At 46.7% G+C, this 7,735-nt stretch overlaps 1 protein-coding gene across 1 annotated transcript in view; it reads right to left on the bottom strand.

Moving 5' to 3' along the window:
* The window catches only part of LOC120910546 (zinc finger protein 850-like), a 1,103,195-nt gene that overhangs the window by 544,380 nt on the left and 551,080 nt on the right, over positions 1-7,735 (bottom strand).

Here is a 7,735-nt window from a genome sequence, read left to right as displayed (position 1 = left end):
TGTCCCCTCATCCCTTTAAAACGGAACACATATTAATGACACAGGTTCTGTGGCTGATTAAGGAGGTAATTAAACTCACTTGGTGCCTCAGAACCTGTGTAATTCATATGTGTTCAGGTTTAAATGGATGAGGTGACAACCCTAGTATAGTCCCATGCTGACTCTGAGACCAAATCACAATTCCCCAGTTGAGGATCTGCAGTCAGGAAAGGGGCCAGTACATCCACCCATTCTTTCTCAGGCAGACCTTCCCTTTGTCAGGGCTGGGCTTCTAGAAGCTCTCTTCTCAGTGCTCAAGGCTGCTCAGCTGTCGGTTAATTACCAGCCACTCATTGTTTCCACAGTGGCTCACCTGGTTACCATTACCTGCCTCATCCGTCCAGCCTACAGCCAGACCCTTCTGGCTATTTATACTGCCTTGTTCATGTCTTTTGTGCCTTTGCCTTATTGAACATATCCTGAATGTCTCTGCTGAGTTCCTGTTAAAGACTTTGCCCGGCTGACGTCCCTTTTGGCTTCCGACTACGCTGATCTCTGGCTTCCTGATTACCCGCTCGTCTGATTACCGGTTTTGGCTTCCAAACCCTGGCTTATGTTTTGACTATGTTCCTGATCTGTACTATTTGTGTCTATTACATTAAAGGTGTGATATTTTTTTACTGCATTTTCTGTCTCAGTCTGATTCCTGGTTCCTGACACCCTTGTTGCAATCCACTCAGACATTGTCATAGAAGCTTCAACATTATCTGTGGCTGTCTTTTTTTTTTCATGGTCTACTGCACTGATTTCTGCGGGTCCACTCTTTTCACCGGAGCCATTTCCCACCCTCCCAGCCTGATGGGTCACTGCCTTCTGTAAACCCCACTGACTGTTCAACCAGTAAGCAGTTTGTCTCTTGTCGAGCAGCGACTGTCTGTGCCAGGACCTGCTTCTGGTGGGCCTGTGCTTGTGTATTATCCAGTATCAGTTGCTTAATCAGTTCCTCCAGTTCTTTTGACTCAGACATGTCTATGGATGCACAAATAGGATCGGTGGTCAGCAGATCTCACTATCTTCTCCTCTTGCTGCGTAGACTCATCCCCGGGGAAGACACAACAGTAGTAGTTGGAACACTAATCAATTCCAGACTTTACTATGCAAATTCCCTCTACCTAGGACTACCGAAATACCAGATTTCTCGTCTACAAGTCGTCCAGAACACTGCAGCCAGACTGGTAACGGGTAAAAAAACATGGGAACCAATATCCCAGGTCATGAGGACCCTCCAAGGCTAGCCGTAAAGGATCAGGTGACATTCAAGACCCTCTGCCTCACCCACAAATGCACGCAAGGAAATGCGCCCCAATACTTATGTGAGAAAATAAAACACTTCACCCCAAATCGGGCCCTCCGATCAACTAATCAGAACCCAGTAGTGTATTTAGGTTTTGTGCTACCCTAGGCCTGATTAAACTCATGCACCCTCTAATTTTAATATGACCCACCCCTTCCTGTCAAGGCCACACCCCTTTTTGTTTAAAACCCAATGAATTACCTTAATTGGCATAGATGTCCTCTCACCTCCTGTTTGGCTATGGGGCAGGAAGTGAAGGGAAATATTTGCAATGTGACAGGGATAGTCAAAAATAAACTGACAGAGGCTATAACCCTCCCTACCCACCCTATCCAAAATGGAAAAAAAAAGTGTTGCCCATAGTTCTACTTTAAGCACAAATATCTGAATAATTTTATGGAGAGGACTAAGAAGATACAACCATGCCAATGGTACAGCAGAAAACATATAGCACAGTGAGGAAGGTTTGTGGTCCAGGATGATGGGACAGTCAAAATTAGAACAGTGTAGCGCAAGCCAGCGGGGAGTCTTTCCATGCTGCCCCCCTGCAAAGTGCTGCCCTAGGCCTGGGCCTTGTTGGCCTAGGCCAGGATACAGTGTTGGCAGGTACTTTTCCAGACTGATCTAATCTATTAGGGGACAGCTGTCTGCTGCAGCAGCATGGGCTTTTTCACCTCCCCTTTCTCTCTTCACACGCAGACCCTCAGAACTGCCTGTCTGTAAACTCCCTATTGGAGATTGTCTGTAAACTCTCTATTGGAAGAGCCTGAGCCTGAGCCAATCAACAGACAGCAGCAAAGGACTGTGCGGAGGAGATAAAAAAAAAAATGGAGGAACTAAGCCAGAGCCTCTTTTTGCCTAAACCCCATCAGAAGAGCACCTGTCCATGCTAAAGAAGGACACCCTGCAACAGCTCAAGGACTGCGGCACACCTGCATCTAAGATTGATCAATCGATTGCTCAGGGGAGGACCGCTGACTGTGTACAGGATTTGGTGAGAGAGCTTTGCCCAGGAACCTTTAATGCTTTTCATAGAATACCACATCCAAATATTGTCCACAGAGCTCCTACATTGCCGCCGAAGATAATAAAACGTAAAGCTTTGCCTCCAGGACATTACCGCGGTTGTTTTTAAATGGGACGCACCACGGGTATTGAGATCATTTCACTGGGTGTGTACTAGAAGCATCGTAGGCCGGCCTGGGGTTCCCCTTTAGCCACAGCATCCCACACACACCAAAAGTTATTGGGAGTCTCTTTAATCTGTACATATTGTTACCTATTGCTTTCGTTGTTTGCATAGTGTTGCTGACTGTTTTCTTTAAACTGTTCAACCAAGTCCTGGGTACTTACACAGGTCCTGGCTGACTAATGTTAACCTGAATTTTACTTTTCTTCAAGTAAACTACAAGAAGAACTGTGTTGTGTATTCCTGCCGAGTTATTCCATTAATCACATTGCTAGGTGTGCCAGAGGGGCTGGGACAGTTCATTGGGGTTGAAAGGCAGAGTAATGATCAAGACAGGAAGTCCCCCCTCCTATATAACCCCTCCCATACCGGGAGCACCTCAGTTTTGTAGCAAAGCAATATATAAATATGCCAAATAAGAGGGGAGGGACCTCTGTGTTCCGTGATGTACTCCAAGAAAAGGATTTTACTGGTAAGCTGTTATAAAAATCCTATTTTCTTTATTGTACATCACGGAACACAGAGCACCACAGTAATTACTGTATGGGATCTCCCATAGCAATGCCTTCTAAAGGGGAGGGAGACACACAAGCAAGCAAAACCACTGTCAGATGTGAGGATCTATACTGCCGCTTGCAGAACACTGCGCCCAAAGGCGGCATCCTCTTGCTGACCTAATTCGACTTGGTAGAATTTTGTGAATATATGCACTGATGCCCATGTTGCGGCCTTGCAAACCTGAGCCACAGAGGCTTGGTGATGAACTGCCCAAGAAGCACTAACTGCTCTGGTAGAGTGCGCTCTAGGACGAAAAGGTGGAATCTTCCCCTTTAACTCATGAGCCTGAGTAATAACTTGACGAATCCAACAAAAAAGGGTGGACTTTGACACTGCCTGCCCCTTTCTGGGGCCTTCTGGTAATACAAACAAAGCGTCAGATTTTCAAAACTGGGCCGTAGCCTTCATCTACAGCTAGAGAGTGCAAAAATTCTTCCTCTGCAGAACATGGAAAAATTAAGGTAAGGAAATATCCTGGTTCAAATAAAAACCAGAATCTACCTTTGGCAAAAAAGACGCATGAGGCGTAATACCACCTTGTCCTTATGAACCACCAAGAATGGCTCTTTACAAGAAAAGCTGCCAATTCAGAAACCCTTCTTTTGGAGGTGACTACCACTAGAAAAACGAATTTCTTTGTTACAAGGAGCAATGAAGCCTCCTCCATTGGCTCAAAGGGGGGTTCCTGGAGAACCGACAGGACTAGATTCAGATCTCATGGACACAGAGGTGACCTAACTGGGGGATTTATCCATGTCACCCCCTGAATAAAGGCCCAAACCAAGGAATGTAAGGCAAGCGGCCTTAGGGAAAAACAGATGAGGCTGAGATCTGACCTTTGATAGTGCTGAAGGCTAGCTTCATCTCTACTCCCAACTGTAGGAAAGCGAGATTCCTTCCTATGTCATATTTGCAAGGATGCCAGCCCTTGTCGTCACACCAGGCCACATAGTCCTTCCAGACCCTATACAAGATAACTTTAGAGGCTGGCTTCCTACCATTCAACAGGGTAGTTAGTACTGAGCCTGAATGTCCCTGCTCTTTTAGAACAAGGGTTTCAACAGCCAAGCCATCAAACTTAGCGTTTGTAAGGCAGGGTTGAATTGTGGCCCTTGTGAAAGCAGATCTGGACAGGACGGAAGAGTCCAAGGACCTTCCACTGCCATCCTCATGATCTCCACATACCAAGATCTCCTGGGCCATGCTGGAGCAACTAGGATTACCAGCTTCTGTTCTCCCTTGATCCTGCGCAGAAGATGCGGAAGCAAATGCATAAATCAGAGAGAACTGCTCCCAGCGAGTTACCAAGGCATCCGTCCCGTATGTGAGCAGATCCCTTATCCTTGACACAAACCTGTCCAACTTTCTGTTGAACTTGGATGCTAATAGGTCTTTGTCCGGGGTACCCCACTTTTGACATATAGCCAAAAAGACCTTGGGGTGCAGAGACCTTTCCCCTGGAAGCAGCTGTTGGTGACTTAGAAAGTCTGCCTGCCAATTTTCCACTCCTGGGATGAATATAGCAGATAGGCAAGGTACATGCTTTTCTGCCCAAGCTAGAATATGGTTTACCTCTTTTTGGGCAGCGCGGCTTTTGGTGCCTCCTTGGTGATTGATGTAGGCCACTATCGTGGCATTGTTGGACTGAATCCTGACAGGGTAGCCCCGCAACCTGCTTGTCCAAGCCCTTAGGGCCAGACGTGCTGCCCGAATTTCTAGAATATTGATAGGCAAGGATTTTTCAGATTCCGACCATTTTTCCTGGATGGTATTCCCCTCCAGGCCTGCTCCCCAGGCCAAAAGTCTGGCATCAGTTGTTACTATCCTCCAAATCACTGGTATGAAGGTTTTGCCCTTCTGTAAATTCCTGACCAGCAACCACCAATTGAGACTCTGGCATACGCTTGGAGTCAGGCACATTGGACAATCCAGATCCTGGCCTTCCCTGCTCCAAACAGGCAGGATGTGGTCTTGTAACTGAGCATAGGGAACCACCTCTACCATTTACCCTAATAACCTCATGCAAAGGGGAATGGAGGGACTCTCCTTTGCCCTGAGCACATGAACCAGTTCCCTTATAGCGCAGACTTTTGCCTGGGGTAGGAACGCCCTTTTGTGGATAGTATTTATAAACAGACCCAGATACTCCAACCTTTTCTCTGGCTGTAAGGAAGACTTGCCAAAAGTGGTGCCAGCCTTAGACACTGGGGAAATAACAGAGGTGCTCCCGGTATGGGAGGGGTTATATAGAAGGGGGGACTTCCTGTCTTGATAATGCCAGTGTCCATCACCTAAAGGTGGGCGTATAACCCATACAGTAATTACTGTGGTGCTCTGTGGCCATGATGTACGATAAAGATTTTTTTTTTTACCTTCAGAGAGTCTCTATACAATGGTGATTCTCATTCAGTTAAAGCGGAGTTCCACCTAAAAATGGAACTTCCGCTTAACCCACTCCTCGCCCCCTTACATGCCATATTTGGCATGTAATTTTTTTGGGGGGGGAGTGGGGGCTTCAGGAGAAGGGGGCTTCCTGTCCCACTTCCTCCTTCCGCCGAGGGGCTGGTAAGGCGGAATTGCAGCCCCTATTTCACCTTATTGCAGCCCCTCCCTGTCCCTGTCCAATCGGACGGCGCCGCTCGCGCAGTGGGTGCCCGGCCGTGAAGCCGAAAGCTGTCACTGCCGGGTGCCCACACTAGGAATGAAGATGCCGGCCGGTGAGGGGGGGGCGAGGAGCGGACCCCTGGCCGGCGCGTCGCTGGAGCCGTGGAGCAGGTAAGTGTCTGTTTATTAAAAGTCAGCAGCTACACTTTTTGTAGCTGCTGACTTTTAATAAACTTAAAAAAAGTCTGGAACACCCCTTTAATTGCATTGATCAATGAATGGGAATGGATCTAGTCTCTTTTAGTGTATATGTTGGTGCTGGGTATGTGGGTAACTATGCTGTGAACAAGGCTCTTTGCCGAAACATGTTAGCAGTTACTTTGCACTTGGTAATTATCGAATAAAGAATTTGGACAGATTCCAGTTCTTTCCATATATCCATATTCAGAGTTTGTGATGAGTGGGAGATCATCTGAACCTGGCACCTGGAGTGAAGGTACCAGTAACCAACATGCGTATTTGGAGGTTTTCTCAGTCAGAGCGGTGCTATCCTGCGTGTCTTTATTTCGACTGTCCATTCTGAGCCTCTGGTTTATAGACCAGATACATCCTAAATATAGAACGATTTATCCAACTGTCCATCCAGAGCCTCTGGTTTATAGACCAAATACATTGTGCCATTGAGCCATCTGGAGTTGCTGGATTGTAGATCAGACACATAATAAATATAGAGATGGAGATATTTTCCTGTTATATCAAGGAGAACGCAGAGACAGGAACAGTGTGATTGTACAAACAAAGGATGAGACACTACAGCTAGAGAGGAAGTGATGTCAGGTGCAGACAGGAAGTGATAGACAGACAGGAAGTGATGTATATAAGGAACAGGAAGTGATGTAGAGGTCCAATAAAGGAAGTCCCGGGTGAGAGGTGAGTTGCGAGGAAGGAAAAAAAGAAGACGTTGTTGGAATTGGCAGCAGAGGAGGTGATCACATTATAATTTATTTAGAAAGACAAGGATTTCTACAAAGACGTCATGATGGAGAATCAGCCGCCCCTCACATCATCGGGTAAGAGGAGACTTTATTGTAAAGGAGAGAGCAGTACGGAGGGTCCACCTAGATCCCCCATCATCTGATAAACACATAGAAACAATGTATTCAGTCAGTGTGTGTGTTTCCTACAGATGGATCCAGTAATGGGAACCCACCAGAGAGATGTCCCCGTCCTCTGTATTCCCGGGATCCCACACAGGAAGGTCACACCATCCCTCACCATCATCAGGTAGGTGGGACTGAGCAAATAGAACTCAAATACATTGTAAAATTCTTCGCTTCAAAATAACATTCTTCTATTTAATCTCTTGTTTCCTTTTATAAATCTGTTTATCATATTTGTGGTTTAGGGTGAAGAACTGAAAGACATCAAAGTTGAGGTTAAAGTAGAAGAGAACGCCGGGGATCAGCAGTCTATGGTAGAGGGGGATCCTCTGTATTCCCGGAATTCCACATGGGAAGATCACACCATCCCTCACTATTATCAGGTAGATGGGACTGAGCAATTACAACATAAAAGTATTCTATGAGATGATATTTTGCTATTAAATCTCTTGCTCTATTTTTTTTTTCTTTAATCTTTGGGGTTTAGGGTGAGAGATTTCTCCCTCCTCTGTGTTCCTGGGATTCAGGGCCTGTGCTACCATTAGGCAAAGTAGGCAGCCGCCTGGGGTGCCCTGCTGCCTAAGGGTGCCCTGCCACTGGTGTTCCTACTCTCTTCTTTCTTCAGCAAGCAACTAAGTTTCAGCATCAGCAGGCAGCCGCTGCTTCATTCGCACATAGCGTCAGAGGCGCAGCGGTGGCGGAGAACTGTGTCTGTGTCCCGACTCACAAATGAATGGAAGCAAGCAAACATATATTGATGGGCGCTTGTGAGGCTGCATTGATGGGCGCTTGTGAGGCTGCATTGATGGGCGCTTGTAAGGCTGCATTGATGGGCGCTTGTGAGGCTGCATTGATGGGCAGTGGTGGACTGCATTTGATGGGCACTTCATT

The sequence above is a fragment of the Rana temporaria genome, chromosome 8 (genome assembly GCF_905171775.1).
Source record: "Rana temporaria chromosome 8, aRanTem1.1, whole genome shotgun sequence".
Classification (NCBI taxonomy): Eukaryota; Metazoa; Chordata; class Amphibia; order Anura; family Ranidae; genus Rana; species Rana temporaria.
Note: the sequence above shows the minus strand (reverse complement) of the source record. Positions and strands in the feature narration are given on the sequence as shown.